This window comes from Arachis hypogaea, chromosome 6 (assembly GCF_003086295.3).
Source record: "Arachis hypogaea cultivar Tifrunner chromosome 6, arahy.Tifrunner.gnm2.J5K5, whole genome shotgun sequence".
NCBI classification, from domain to species: Eukaryota; Viridiplantae; Streptophyta; class Magnoliopsida; order Fabales; family Fabaceae; genus Arachis; species Arachis hypogaea.
Genome location: NC_092041.1, coordinates 48,596,827 through 48,613,415, shown reverse-complemented (window position 1 = coordinate 48,613,415; position 16,589 = coordinate 48,596,827). Strand labels below are relative to the sequence as shown.

Below are 16,589 nucleotides of genomic sequence, written 5' to 3'. Positions count from 1 at the left end.
ATGCAATTACTATTGTTCTTCTATTCAATTCAGCTTATTCTTGTTCTAAAATATCACTTGTTCCTCAACTTGATGAATGTGATGATCCGTGACACTCATCATCATTCTCACCGATGAGCGGATAATTTATACGCTTTTTGGCATTGTTTTTAGGTAGTTTTTAGTAAATTCAAGCTACTTTTAGGGATGTTTTCATTAGTTTTTATGTTAAATTCACATTTTTGGACTTTACTATGAGTTTGTGTATTTTTCTGTGATTTCAGGTAATTTCTGACTGAAATTGAGGGACTTGAGCAAAACTCTGAAAAAGGCTGACAAAAGGACTGCTGATGCTGTTGGAATCTGACCTCCCTGCACTCGAAATGGATTTTCTGGAGCTACAGAACTCCAAATGGCACGATCTTAACGGCGTTGGAAAATAGACATCCAGAGCTTTCCAGAAGTATATAATGGTCCATACTTTATTCGGAAATTGACGACGTAACTTGGCGTTGAACGCCAAGTACATGCTGCTGTCTGGAGTTAAACGCCAGAAAAACGTCATGATGCAGAGTTGAACGCCCAAAACACGTTATAACTTGGAGTTCAACTCCAAGAAAAGCCTCAGCTCGTGGATAGATCAAGCTCAGCCCAAGCATACACCAAGTGGGCCCCAGAAGTGGATTTGTGCATCAATTACTTACTCATGTAAACCCTAGTAGCTAGTCTAGTATAAATAGGATAAGTTACTATTGTATTAGACATCTTTTGACAGTTTAATCTTTGACTGTTTAGTCTTTGACAATTCGGTCTCTTGATCATTCAGGGGGCTGGCCATTCGGCCATGCCTGAACCTTTTACTTATGTATTTTCAACAGTGGAGTTTCTGCACACCATATATTAAGGGTGTGGAGCTCTGCTGTACCTCAAGTTTCAATACAATTACTATTACTTTCTATTCAATTCTCTTCTATTCTTATTCCAAGATATATGTTACACTTAACTTTGATGAATGTGATGATCGGTGACACTCATCATCATTCTCACCTATGAACGCGCGTGATTGACAACCACTTTCGTTCTACTCTAGGCCGGGCGCATATCTCTTAGATTCCCCAACAGAATCTTCGTGGTATAAGCTAGATAGATGGCGGCATTCATGAGGATCCGGAAGGTCTAAACCTTGTCTATGGTATTCCGAGTAGGATTCTGGGATTGAATGACTGTGACGAGCTTCAAACTCCTGAAGGCTGGGCGTGATGACAAGCGCAAAAGAATCAAGGGATTCTATTCCAACCTGATTGAGAACCGACAGATGATTAGCCGTGCTGTGACAGAGCATAGGAACGTTTTCACTGAGAGGATGGGATGTAGCCATTGACAACGGTGATGCCCTACATACAGCTTGCCATGGAAAGGAGTAGGAAGGATTGGATGAATGTAAGAGGAAAGTAGAGATTCAAGAGGAGCACATTATCTCCATACGCTTATCTGAAATTCCCACTGTTAATTTACATAAGTATTTCTATCCTATTTTATTTTCTTTTTATTAATCAATTTTTGGACTCATCATAAACTATTTAATCTGCCTAACTGAGATCTACAAGGTGACCATAGCTTGCTTCATACCAACAATCTCTGTGGGATCGACCCTTACTCACGTAAGGTTTATTACTTGGACGACCCAGTACACTTGCTGGTTAGTTGAACGGGATTGTGGAAAGAAAGTGCTGAGTTAATGTTTTTATGCACATGCTAAAGAGCCATTATTGTTGATCACAATTTCGTCCACCACTCACCTATGAACGTGTGCCTGACAACCACCTCCGTTCTACCTTAGATTGAGTGGATATCTCTTGGGTTCCTTAATCAGAATCTTCGTGGTATAAGCTAGAATTGATGGCGGCATTCAAGAGAATCCGGAAGGTCTAAACCTTGTCTGTGGTATTCTGAGTAGGATTCAAGGATTGAATGACTGTGACGAGCTTCAAACTCGCGATTGTGGGGCGTTAGTGACAGACGCAAAAGAATCACTGAATTCTATTCCGACATGATCGAGAACCGACAGCTGAATTGTCGTGCTGTGATAGAGCGCGTTGAACATTTTCACTGAGAGGACGGGACTATAGCCATTGACAACAGTGATGCCCAACATACAGCTTTCCATAGAAAGGTTAGGAAAGCAGAGAGACGGAAGGGACAAAGCATCTCCATACGCTTATCTGAAATTCTCACCAATGAATTACATAAGTATCTCTATCTTTATCTTCATGTTTTATTCATCATTCATAACCATTTGAGTCTGCCTGACTGAGATTTACAAGATGACCATAGCTTGCTTCAAACCAACAATCTCCATGGGATCGACCCTTACTCGCGTAAGGTTTATTACTTGGACGACCCAGTGCACTTGCTGGTTAGTTGTGCGAAGTTGTGATAAAGAGTTGAGATTGCAATTGAGCGTACCATGTTGATGGCGCCATTGATGATCACAATTTCGTGCACCACGTGCCTTTGGCACAAATTGGTCCACGCGACCGCGTCGCTGACGCGTCCGCATCATGTGGAAAAAATGCCTCCCACGCGTCCGCATCACCCACGCAGACGCGTGCCTCAAAATTGACGTAAAAAGGGTGTGTGGCCAAAAGTTGAGCTAGAATTGGGCTGGACTCGTGCTAGAAGCACAAGCCCTGCCATGCATACGTGTGCTCCACGCGTCCATGCCGTTTTCAAATTTTGGCCATCCACTCGATTGCGTTAACCACGCGACCGCGTCACCCCAGATTTTTGGCAAAAATGCATTTAAACAGAGAGTTGTGCGTACGCGAGGCTACACTCGCGCCACTAGCACATATCGAGTCACGCATCCGTGTGCCACACGCGTTAGCGTCACTTCATCAAAGCGCAACCCACGCGACCGCGTGCCCCATGCGCTCGCATCGCCTGCGCCGCACAGCTTATCCAAATCAGCCAAATGTCTTATCTTTTCTTCCCCAAATCTAAATCTTTTCTTTCCCTTCTTATTTCTTTCTTCCTTCCTTTCTTTTTCTTTCTTTTTTCCTTTCAATTGGTGTTAGAAATTTATTTGGGTCATTATTTTGCTTGTGGATTGTTAAGAAATTTCTTGCATGTTCAATTTTAAGGGTTCTTGCTTGTGGATCGACCTTTACTCGCGTAAGGTTTATTACTTGGATGACCCCGTGCACTTTCTGGTTAGTTGTGCGAAGTTGTGATAAAGAGTTGAGATTGCAATTGAGCGTACCATGTTGATGGCGCGATTGATGATCACAATTTCGTGCACCAAGTTTTTGGCGCCGTTGCCGGGGATTGTTTGAGTTTGGACAACTAACGGTTCATCTTGTTGCTTAGATTAGGTATTTTTCAGAATTTTTAAGAATGAATTCTAGTGTTTCAAGGTGATGTTCTTATCATCACCAAAGCTGATTGATCTTCATTAATTTAGCTCTTGAATGCAATGTCCTGCTGAAGCTTGGCTAGCCATGTCTAACATTGCATGATTCCTGGAATTCTTATTAAAAGTTTTGATCCTCTTTATCTTCTTTTTCTACATAATTTTCGAAAAATCCAAAAAAAATTACAAAATCATAAAAACCAAAAATATTTCTTGTTTGAGTCTAGTGTCTCATTTTAAGTTTGGTGTCAATTGCATGTTTCTGTTCTTCTTGCACTTATCATGTGTCTTCATTGATCTTCAAGTTGTTCTTGATGATTTACTTGCTCTGATCTTTAAATTCTCTTGTGTTGTGTGTTTTGTTGTTTCTCATATGCATTCTCAATTTGTTAGTGTCAGTAGTATACAAACTTCTAAGTTTGGTGTCTTGCATGCATTGTTTATTTGATTTTAGTTGCATTTTGATTTTTCCTCATCATTAAAAATCCAAAAAAATTTTAATTTGTGTCTTTTCAAGTCAATAATACAGAGAATTGAAGATTCAGAACATACAGCAGAGGAATTACACAGAAAAAGCTGGGCATTCAAAACGCCCAGTGAAGAAGGAAAATTGGAGTTTAAATGCCAGCCAGGGTGCCTGGCTGGGCGTTTAACGCCCAAAAGGGTAGCAATTTGGGCGTTAAACGCCAGAATGTATACCATTCCGGGCGTTTAACGCCAGGATGGCACAAGAGGGAAGATTTTGTTTTTAATTCAAATTTTTTTTCAAGTTTTCAAAATTTTTCAAAATCAAATCTTTTTCAAATCATATCTTTTCAATCATATATTTTCAAAATAAATTTCTTTCCATTTTCAAAAATACTTGCTAATAATTAATGATTTGATTCAACATCTCAAGTATGTTGCCTTTTCTGTTGAGAAAGGTTTAATGTTTGAATCATATCTTTTCTTGTTAGCCAAGTCATTAATTTTAAAAATCAAATCTTTTTTAATTATTTTCCAAATTATATCTTCTTAATCATATCTTTTTAAAACTATATCTTTTCAATCATATCTTTTTAATCACATCTTTTTCAAAATAAGTTTTCAATCATATCTTTCTGATTTCTAATTTCAAAATCTTTTTCAAAAAAACACCTTATCTCTTTCCCAATCATATTTTTCGAAAATCATTCCTCAATTTTTCAAAATGTTTTTAAAATCTTTTTAATTCATTTTCGAAAATTTCTTTCCTTCTTCTCACATCCTAATTCTTCTACCTCCTCCTTCTATTCCTCTGACACTTCAAGGAATCTCTATACTGTGACATAGAGGATTCCATATTTTCTTGTTCTCTTCTCTTTCATATGAGCAGGAGCAAAGACAAAAGCTTTCTTGTTGAGGCTGACCCTGAACGTGAAAGGACCTTGAAGCGGAAGCTAAGAGAAGCTAAAGCACAACTCTCTGTAGAGGACCTAACAGAAATCTTCAAAGAAGAAGACATGGCAGCCGAAAATAACAACAATGCTAACAATGCAAGGAAGGTGCTGGGTGACTTTACTGCACCTACTCCCGACTTCTATGGGAGAAGCATCTTTATCCCTGCCATTGGAGCAAACAACTTTGAGCTTAAGCCTCAATTAGTTTCTCTAATGCAACAGAATTGCAAGTTCCATGGACTTCCATTGGAAGATCCTCATCAGTTCTTAGCTGAATTCTTGCAAATCTGTGACACTGTTAAGACCAATGGGGTTGACCTTGAGGTCTACAGACTTATGCTATTCCCTTTTGCTGTAAGAGACAGAGCTAGGATATGGTTAGACTCACAACCTAAAGAAAGCCTGAACTCTTGGGAAAAGCTAGTCAATGCCTTCTTGGCAAAGTTTTTTCCAGCTCAAAAATTGAGTAAGCTTAGAGTGGAAGTCCAAACCTTCAGACAGAAAGAAGGTGAATCCCTCTATGAAGCTTGGGAAAGATACAAACAATTGATCAGAAAGTGTCCTTCTGACATGCTTTCTGAATGGAGCATCATAGGTATCTTCTATGATGGTTTGTCTGAACTGTCCAAGATGTCATTGGATAGCTCTGCTGGAGGATCTCTTCATCTGAAGAAGACGCCTGCAGAAGCTCAAGAACTCATTGAAATGGTTGCAAATAACCAATTCATGTACATTTCTGAAAGGAATCATGTGACAATGGGACAAATCAGAAGAAAGGAGTTCTTGAGATTGATACTCTGAATGCCATATTGGCTCAGAACAAAATATTGACTCAACAAGTCAATATGATTTCTCAAAGTCTGTCTGGAATGCAAGCTGCACCAGGCAGTACTAAGGATGCTTCATCTGAAGAAGAAGCTTATGATCATGAGAACCCTTCAATGGAAGAGGTGAATTACATGGGAGAACCCTATGTAAACACCTATAATCCTTCATGGAGAAATCACCAAAATCTCTCATGGAAGGATCAACAGAGACCTCAACAAGGTTTCAACAACAATAATGGTGGAAGAAACAGGTTTAGCAATGGCAAGCCTTTTCCATCATCTTCTCAGTAACAGACAGAGAATTCTAAGCAGAGCCACTCTGACTTAGCAACCATGGTCTCTGATCTAATCAAAACCACTCAAAGTTTCATGACTGAAACAAGGTCCTCTATTAGAAACTTGGAGGCACAAGTGGGTCAGCTGAGTAAGAAAGTTACTGAACTCCCTCCTAGTACTCTTCCAAGCAATATAGAAGAAAATCCAAAAGGAGAGTGTAAGGCCATCAACATGGCTGAATTTGGAGAGGAGGAAGAGGCAGTGATCGCCACTGAGGAAGACCTCAATGGACGTCCACTGGCCTCCAATGAGTTCCCTAATGAGGAACCATGGGAATCTGAGGCTCACACTGAGACCATAGAGATTCCATTGGATTTACTTCTGCCATTCATGAGCTCTGATGAGTATTCTTCCTCTGAAGAGGATGAAGATGTCACTAAAGAGCAAGTTGCCAAGTACCTTGGAGCAATCATGAAGCTAAATGACAAGTTATTTGGTAATGAGACTTGGGAGGCTGAACCCTCTTTGCTCACCAAAGAACTGGATGACTTGTCTAGGCAGGAATTACCTCAAAAGAGATAGGACCCTGGGAAGTTCTCAATACCTTGTACAGTAGGCACCATGACCTTCAAGAAGGCTCTGTGTGACCTAGGGTCAAGCATAAACCTCATGCCTCTCTCTGTAATGGAGAAGCTAGGGATATTTGAGGTGCAAGCTGCAAGAATCTCACTAGAGATAGCAGACAATTCAAGAAAACAAGCTTATGGACTTGTAGAGGATATTCTGGTAAAGATTGAAGACCATTACATCCCTGCTAATTTTATAGTCCTAGAGACTGGGAAGTGCATGGATGAATCCATCATCCTTGGCAGACTATTCCTAGCCACAGCAAAGGCTGTGATTAATGTTGACAGAGGAGAATTGATCATTCAAGTGAATGAAGAATCCTTTGTGTTTAAGGCTCAAGGATATCCCTCTGTAACCATGGAGAGGAAGCATGAAGAGCTTCTCTCAAAACAGAGCCAAACAGAGCCCCCATAGTCAAACTCTAAGTTTGGTGTTGGGAGGCCTCAACGAACTTCTAAGTTTGGTGTTGAACCCCCACATTCAAACTCTAAGTTTGGTGTTGGGAGGTTCCAACATTGCTCTGAGTATCTGTGAGGCTCCATGAGAGCCCACTGTCAAGCTACTGACATTAAAGAAGCGCTTGTTGGGAGGCAACCCAATGTTATATTTATCTATATTTCCTTTGTTATTTTATGTTTTCTGTAGGTTGATGATCATGGAAAGTCACAAAATCAATTGAAAAAGCAAAAACAGAATGAAAAATAGAAAGAAAAATAGTACACCCTGGAGGAAAACCTTGCTGGCGTTTAAACGCCAATAAGGGCAGCAAATGGGCATTTAACGCCCAGTCTGGCACCATTCTGGGCATTTAACACCAGAAAGGGGCACCAGACTGGCATTAAACGCCAGGAAGGGGCAAGAAGTTGGCGTTAAACGCCAGAAATGGGCACCAGCCCAGCGTTTAACGCCAAAATTGGCATAAAGAGCATTTTTGCTCGCCACTTGGTGCAGGGATGAATTTTCCTTGACACCTCAGGATCTGTGGACCCCACAGGATCCCCACCTACCCCACCACTCTCTCTCTTCTTCACCAATTCACCAATCACCTCAACACCTCTTCCCCAAAAACCCCTCACCTATCAAATCCCACTATTCTCTTCACCACTCACATCCATCCTTCATAAACCCCACCTACCTCACCATTCAAATTCAAACCACTTTCCCTCCCAAACCCACCCATTGTGGCCAAACCATACACCCCCTCTCTACTCCTATATAAACCCATCTTCACTCCTTCATTTTCACAAAACCTATACACTACTTCTCCCCCTTGGCCGAACCACAAAGCCACCTCCATCTCCTCTATTTCTTCTTCTTCTTCTACTCTCTTCTTTCTTCTTTTGCTCGAGGACGAGCAAACCTTCTAAGTTTGGTGTGGTAGAAGCATTGCTTTTTATTTTTCCATAACCATTTATGGCATCTAAGGCCGGAGAAACCTCTAGAAAGAGGAAAGGGAAGGCAAAAGCTTCCACCTCCGAGTCATGGGAGATGGAGAGATTCATCTCAAGGGTGCATCAAGACCACTTCTATGAAGTTGTGGCCATGAAGAAGGTGATCCCCGAGGTCCCTTTCAAACTAAAAAAGAGTGAATATCCGGAGATTCGACATGATCCGAAGAAGAGGTTGGGAAGTTCTTACCAACCCCATTCAACAAGTCGGAATCTTAATGGTTCAAGAGTTCTATGCCAATGCATGGATCACCAAGAACCATGATCAAAGTGTGAACCCGGACCCAAAGAATTGGATCACAATGGTTCGGGGGAAATGCTTAGATTTTAGTCCAGAAATTGTAAGGTTGGCATTCAACTTGCCCATGATGCAAGGAAATGAACACCCTTACACTAGAAGGGTCAACTTTGATCAAAAGTTGGACCAAGTCCTCATAAACATTTGTGAAGAGGGCGCTCAATGGAAGAGAGATTCAAGAGGAAAGCCGGTTCAACTGAGAAGGCATGACCTCAAGCCCGTGGCTAGAGGATGGTTGGAGTTTATCCAACGCTCAATCATTCCCACTAGCAACCGGTCTGAAGTTACTATAGACCGGGCTATCATGATTCATAGCATCATGATTGGAGAAGAAGTAGAAGTTCATGAGGATATATCCCAAGAACTTTATAAGGTGGCGGACAAGTCCTCTACCTTGGCAATGTTAGCTTTCCCTCATCTCATTTGTCACCTCTGTTATTCAGTTGGAATTGACATAGAGGGAGACACCCTCATTGATGAGGACAAGCCCATCACTAAGAAAAGGATGGAGCAAACAAGAGACCCCACTCATCATGAAATCCCTGAGATGCCTCAAGGGATGCACTTTCCTCCTCAAAATTATTGGGAGAAAATCAACACCTTCCTGGGAGAATTGAGTTCCAACATGGAACAACTAAAGGTGGAGCACCAAGAACATTCCATTCTCCTCCATGAAATTAGAGAAGATCAAAGAGTCATGAGAGAGGAGTAACAAAGGCAAGGAAGAGACATTGAGGAGCTCAAGCACTCCATAAGATCTTCAAGAGGAAGAACAAGCCGCCATCACTAAGGTGGACCCGTTCTTTAATTTCCTTGTTCTTTATTTTTCTGTTTTTCAAATTTTCATGCTTACGTTTATCCATGTTTGTGTCTTATGATCATTAGTGTCTTAGTGTCTATGCCTTAAAGTTATGAATGTCCTATGAATCCATCACCTTTCTTAAATGAAAAATGTTCTTAATTGAAAAAGAGAAGAATTGCATGAATTTTAGATTTTATAACAGATTAATTATTTTGATGTGGTGGCAATACTTTTGACTTCTGAATGTATGCTTGAACAGTGCATATGTCTTTTGAATTTGTTGTTCATGAATGTTGGCTCTTGAAAGAATGATGAAAAAGGAGACATGTTACTGAGGATCTGAAAAATCATAAAAAAATGATTCTTGAAGCAAGAAAAAGCATTGAATACAAAAAAAAAATTCGAAAAAAAAGAGAGAAAGAGAGGAAAAAGAAAAAAAAGAAAAAGAAATAATAAAGTTGTGATCCAAGGCAAAAAGAGTGTGCTTAAGAACCCTGGACATCTCTAATTGGGGACTCTAGCAAAGCTGAGTCACAATCTGAAAAGGTTCACCCAATTATGTGTCTATGGCATGTATGTATCCGGTGGTAATACTGGAAGACAGAGTGCTTTGGGCCACGGCCAAGACTCATAAAGTAGCTGTGTTCAAGAATCATCAAACTTAACTAGGAGAATCAATAACATTATCTGGATTCTGAGTTCCTATAGAAGCCAATTATTCTGAATTTCAAAGGATAGAGTGAGATGCCAAAACTGTTCAGAGGCAAAAAGCTGAAAGCCCCGCTCATCTAATTAATACTGATCTTCATAGATGTTTTTGGAATTCATTGCATATTCTCTTCTTTTTATCTTATTTGATCTTCAGTTGCTTGGGGACAGGCAACAATTTAAGTTTGGTGTTGTGATGAGCGGATAATTTATATGCTTTTTGGCATTGTTTTTAGTATGTTTTAGTTGGTTTTTATTATATTTTTATTAGTTTTTTTGTTAAAATTCACTTTTCTGGACTTTACTATGAGTTTGTGTGTTTTTCTGTGATTTCAGGTATTTTCTGGCTGAAATTGAGGGACCTGAGCAAAAATCTGATTCAGAGGCTAAAAAGGACTGCAGATGCTGTTGGATTCTGACCTCCCTGCACTCGAAGTGGATTTTCTGGAGCTACAGAAGCCCAATTGGCGCTCTTTCAATTGAGTTGAAAAGTATACATCCTGGGCTTTCCAGCAATGTATAATAGTCTATACTTTGCCCGAGATTTGATGGCCCAAACCGGCGTTCCAAATCAGCTCAAAACTGCCCGGCGTTAAACGCTGGAACTGGCACAAGAATGGGAGTTAAACGCCCAAATTGGCACAAAAGCTGGCGTTTAACTCCAAGAAGAGTATCTACACGAAAATGCTTCAATGCTCAGCCCAAGCACACACCAAGTGGGCCCGGAAGTGGATTTTTATGTCATTTACTCATTTCTGTAAACCCTAGCTACTAGTTCTCTATAAGTAGGACCTTTTGCTATTGTATTTTCGTCTTTTGATCACTTGAATCTTTTGATCATGTTTTTATGATTGAACCCTCTATGGGAGGCTGGCCATTCGGCCATGCCTAGACCTTGTTCTTATGTATTTTCAATGGTGGAGTTTCTACATGATGACAAGTCATCATATACCCATTTTTCAAGTTAATTTCACTTGTTTTGTTAGCATTTATGCACTTTCTTGCACCCTAAGTAAGTGATTTGGAGTGAAAATGCATAACTTCTCTAAATCAAGCAACCACCATGAAATTAATGATAATCCATGAGGTTTAAGCTAATTTTAATTGAATTTTAATTGATTTATAAGCCTCTTGAATTTAGTGATACTTGGAGTGGTTGTTTTGGTTTATTATAGGTGAAGAAAAGAAAAGAAAAGGAAAAGCGTGGCCTAAGAAGTGTAGCCTAAGGAAAGGAAAGTGTGGTCAAAGCAAGAGGAAGTGTGCCGCATGCAAAGGGGGAGGCAAACATTGCCCTCCACAAGGGCACACTGCCCTCTAGGAGGGCAACATAAGGGAACCAAACAAGGAAGGCAACTCTGCCCTGCCCACTACAAGGGCAGAGCACAAAAGTGTGCCTTGGAACCAAGAAGAAGAGAACCTTGCCCTGCCCTCCACAAGGGCAGTATCGGGCTCACCAAGGAAGAAAATCAAAGGAAAAATGTCACCCATGCATGCCACAAGAATCGAACACGGACCAAGGAAGAAGCAAGGAACTAAGGTTGAGTGCCGTGCCAAGAAACCAAGGAAATTAATTGAGCGTGTGTTCCAACCGTGTTTCGAACACGGGACATCATTTTGGAAACACTGCCCTGCCCTCCGCGAGGGTAGGGCAGCATTTTGATGGTGCACGGATCTGGCGCACCAAGGCTCAAAATCTGGCGCACCAAGCTCATTCCTGGCAGCACCAGCACGCACCAAGCTCAATCTTGGCAGCACCAAATTTTCCTGCCCTGCCCTCCGCGAGGGCAGGGCAGCATCCTGTGCACCAAGGAAATTTCTGGCGCACCAATTCTTGATTCTGGCGCACCAATTCTTGATTCTGGCAGCACCAACAGCGCACCAAGGCAAATTCTGGCGCACCAACTTTTCCTGCCCTGCCCTTGGCAAGGGCAGGGCAGCGTTTTGTGCACCAGGCCGCACCAAAACCGCACCAGGCCGCACCAAAACCGCACCAACATGCACCAAATCCTGCCCTGCCCTCCGCAAGGGCAGGGCAGCCTCCTGGGAGCAACTTCTCATGGGCCGAAAATTCAAATTAAAACCCCATTTTAATTCATTTCTTCACCAAATCAAAAGCCCATCCAAATCCCAAAATCCAAGAATAGAAAGTGTATAAATAGGAGCTAGTTTGATGTAATTAGGACCTTTTGGACTTACCTTTGGCTTTGCTTTTGAATTTTTCACTTTCTTTGAGCTTTGAATTTCTTGTAATTGTTCTTGAGAGACTTGACCGAGAGCTCAGAGGATTAAGGGAGAATTGGCTGATCTCCTTCCTCATTCTTACTCGGGCAATTCTACTCTTCTGTTTCTGAGTTTTGGGTGTGTGAAATTGAGGAAATTCTGTCTCAATTCCCATCTAAAATCTCTTTAAATCCTTTTCTGCATAATTGAATTTGATTTCTGTTCTTCTACTGCTTCTTCTTTAAATTTCTGTCAATTGCTTTGATAACTCGTATTTGGGAAGGAAATTGGGTTTTAGGCTCTGCTACCTAAGCTCTTGAGTCCTGAGATCACAATTTACTTGGGTTCTTCTGTGAACCTTGCTGCATTTTACTTTAATTTTCTGTTTAAGCTTTCATTGCTTCCAATTCAATTCCTGCTATATTAACTGTGGCAATTCAATTTCTCTTTGTTTATATTCTGCAATCCCAGTCCTCAAACCCCTTTTATTTTCAAGCCATTTATCTTTCTTGCCATTTAAGTTACTGCAATTTATATTTCTTGCACTTTAAGTTTCAGCTATTTACTTTCTTGTTCTTTAAGATTCAGTTTATTTTACTTTCCTGTTCTTTAATTTACTGCAATTTCCCCTCTCCCTTTACATTCCAAGCAATTTAGTTTCTGTTAAACACAACCCACTCAACCAAAACTTGATTCGCTTGACTAAATCAACCACTAAACTAAAATTGCTCAATCCTTCAATCCCTGTGGGATCGACCTCACTCATGTGAGTTATTATTACTTGATGCGACCCGGTACACTTGCCGGTGAGTTTTGTGTTGGATCGTTTTCCACACTTCAAGTTTTTGGCGCCGTTGCCGGGGATTAAAATAGATTGACAATGATTAAGTGAAGTGGAGGTCTAGATTAAGCACTTTTTCCTTTCTGTTATTCTAATTCCTACTAACACACTAACTGTTTGAATTTTTGCTTAAACTAACTAAAACTTCATTCTAGCCATAGATTGAAGTTTCATTGGCTTTCTGGGTTTGTGTGTTTATTGTTGTGTGTTTGTATGTCAGGTACAGGAAGATCTTCCCATATCCTCTCTGAAATTGATCAAAGAACTCTTCGGAGAATAAGAAGAGCTGAAAGAGGGAAGAACGTTATTGGAGAAGAAGAATCTGAGGAGGAATTCCAAGAAATGGAAGGGGATCCCAATCAACCAGGAGAAGGAGCCAACAATAACCAACAACAATGAAGAGTCTTGGCTTCATACACATTTGCAAATGCCAGACACTGTGGAAGTAGCATTCTTCCTCCTAATGTCAATGCAAACAATTTTGAACTAAAGCCACAACTCATCACTCTGGTTCAAAACAATTGCTCTTTTGGAGGAGGGCCTTTGGAGGATCCAAATCAACATTTGTCTACCTTCTTGAGAATCTGTGACACGGTGAAAACCAATGGTGTACCTCCTGATAGCTACAAGTTGTTGCTCTTTCCATTCTCTCTCAGAGACAAAGCCACTCAATGGCTCGAGACCTTTCCAAAAGAAAACATCAACACTTGGGATGACTTGGTGAGCAAGTTTCTTGCCAAATTCTACCCCCCTCAAAGAATCCTAAGGTTGAAGACTGAGGTTCAAACGTTCACTCAATTGGAGGCTGAGAACTTATATGAAGCATGGGAAAGATATAAGGCTCTATTGAGGAAATGTCCACCAGAGATGTTCACTGAGTGGGACAAGTTACAGAACTTCTATGAAGGACTCACTCTTAAAGCTCAAGAAGCTCTTGATCACTCTGCCGGAGGCTCATTACAACTCATGAAAACCACAGAGGAAGCTCAAAACCTCATTGATATGGTGGCCAACAACCAATATTTCTTTGCTCATCAAAGACAACGCCAACCATCACAGAGAAGAGGAGTAATGGAGTTGGAAGGAGTGGATTCAATTTTAGCTCAAAACAAGATGATGCAGCAGCAGATTCAACAACAGTTTGAGCAAATGGCCAAAAGAATTGATGGCTTGCAAGTGGCAGCAGTGAGCACCACAAGCCAATCACCAACTACTTGGGTGCAAAATGAAGAAACTCAAGAGGAGCAACAGCAAGAGCAAGTCCAATACATGCACAACCAAAATCCTGGAACAAATGAAGTCTATGGGGATACTTACAATCCATCTTGGAAGAACCATCCCAACCTCAGATGGGGAGACAACCATAATCAAAACCAACAACCATGGCAAAGAAACATAGGCCAGAACAATTGGAAAAGCACAAACCACAACCCCCAGCCAAACACTAACCAAAATGTATACAGAAAATCACAAAATAATTACCCCAACTCTAACCATTACCCACCCAATAACCACCCAACAAATCAAAACACCTATCATCATCCATCAACACCCCAAAACCAACCAACTTCACAAGAATCACAGAGGATCACTAATCTAGAGCTGCTCATGGAGAAACTGATGAAGAACCAAGAATTGACAACAAAGAACCAAGAAGCCTCCATGAAGAATCTAGAGAGGCAGATTGGACAGATCTCCAAACAGATTTCTGTTGAGAAGCCATCAAGTTCACTACCTAGTGACACCATTCCCAACCCAAAGGAAGAATGCAAGGTCGTGCAACTAAGAAGTGGAAAAGTGTTAACAGATGGTAACCAAGGGGCAACCAAGCATAATGACACTGAGCCAACAAAGAATGATGAACCCATCAACAAGGACATGATGACCAAGAATGTCCCAGGAGAACTCACAGAAGAGAACAACAAACCACAGAATCTGAAGAAAGGAAAGCAAATCATGGAAGAACAAACCCCAAGACAACATCAAGTGGAGAAGAGCCCAACACCACCACTGCCTTACCCACAGAGATTTCACAAAGAAACAAAGGATCAGCATTTCCACAAATTTCTTGAGACTTTCAAGAAGTTGGAAATCAACATACCTTTGGCAGAGGCTTTGGAACAAATGCCTTTATATGCCAAGTTCTTAAAGGAGCTCATCAACAAGAAAAGAGATTGGAATGAGAAGGAAACGGTGATGCTTAGTGAGGAATGTAGCGCTGTGCTCCAAAAAGGAATCCCACTAAAACTTAAAGATCCAGGGAGCTTTGTAGTGTCGTGCACTATAGGCAACCTATCCTTGGATAAAGCTCTTTGTGATCTTGGAGCTAGTATCAACTTGATGCCCTTGTCCATGATGAAGAAGCTTGCCATAGAAGAACTCAAACCCACCAGGATGTCACTAGTCATGGCAGACAGATCAATTAAAACACCGAATGGAATTGTGGAAAATTTGCTAGTAAAGGTTGGAGAGTTTATCTTCCCTGCGGACTTTGTAATCCTAGATACCGACGAGGAAGGCAACAATTCAATCATCTTGGGTAGACCATTTCTAGCAACTGCAAGAGCCATTATAGATGTGGAAAAAGGAGAAATGATTTTCAGAGTACACAATGAGCAAATGATCATAAATGTTTTTAAGTCAATGCAACACCCTCCAGAGCAGGAAGATCATTTGAGGGTGGATATGATAGAGAGCCTGGTGGAAGAAATGTTAGACATTGATCAGCATGAGCAAGAAAAAGACAATCAAAAAACAATAGAGGAATATGTAGCTGAGGCTTCCATAGATAAAGAGGTGGAACCAAGCAAGAAAGAAGAGGTGCAAAAGCAAGAACTGAAGCCATTACCCTCTCATCTCAAATATGCATTTCTTGGCACCTCAGAGAGCCTCCCGGTGATCATCAATTCGTCCTTGACAAAGAAAGAAGAAGGAGAGCTTCTTGATGTTCTCAGAGCCCACAAGGATGCCTTAGGATGGACCATTGATGACCTGAAAGGCATCAGCCCTACAGTATGCATGCATAAGATTCTTTTGGAGGACAATTCCAAAGCAGTAATTCAACCTCAGAGAAGACTAAACCCTGCAATGAAGGAAGTCGTCCAGAAGGAAGTAATGAAATTATGGAATGCAGGAATCATATATCCTATTTCCGATAGCTCATGGATAAGCCCAGTCCAAGTGGTACCAAAGAAAGGTGGGATGACAGTCATTATTAATGAAAGGAGTGAACTCATTCCCACCAGAACTGTGACAGGGTGGAGGATGTGTATTGACTATAGAAGGTTGAATGACGCCACACGCAAAGATCACTTCCCACTCCCTTTCATTGATCAAATGCTTGAAAGGTTGGCTGGCCATGCTTATTATTGCTTCTTGGATGGCTATTCTGGGTATAATCAGATAGTGGTAGATCCAAAAGACCAAGAAAAGACTTCATTCACATGCCCAGTTGGAGTTTTTGCCTATAGAAGAATGCCATTCGGGTTATGCAATGCCCCAGCCACTTTTCAAAGGTGTATGCTCTCCATTTTCTCAGATATGGTTGAAAAATTTTTAGAGGTTTTCATGGATGACTTCTCTGTTTTTGGTGATAATTTCAATACTTGCTTAAACCATCTAACTCTTGTCTTGAAACGGTGCCAAGAAACTAATTTGGTTTTGAACTGGGAGAAGTGCCATTTCATGGTACCTGAGGGGATTGTTCTTGGTCATAAAGTTTCAAGAAGAGGAA

At 40.9% G+C, this 16,589-nt stretch overlaps 1 non-coding gene across 1 annotated transcript; it reads right to left on the bottom strand.

The window, feature by feature from the left end:
* Positions 1–5,277: 5,277 nt before the first annotated feature.
* Positions 5,278–5,385, bottom strand: LOC112700173 (small nucleolar RNA R71). Its single transcript, XR_003153089.1, has one exon. It is a non-coding gene; the product is annotated as a small nucleolar RNA R71 (small nucleolar RNA).
* Positions 5,386–16,589: the final 11,204 nt, after the last annotated feature.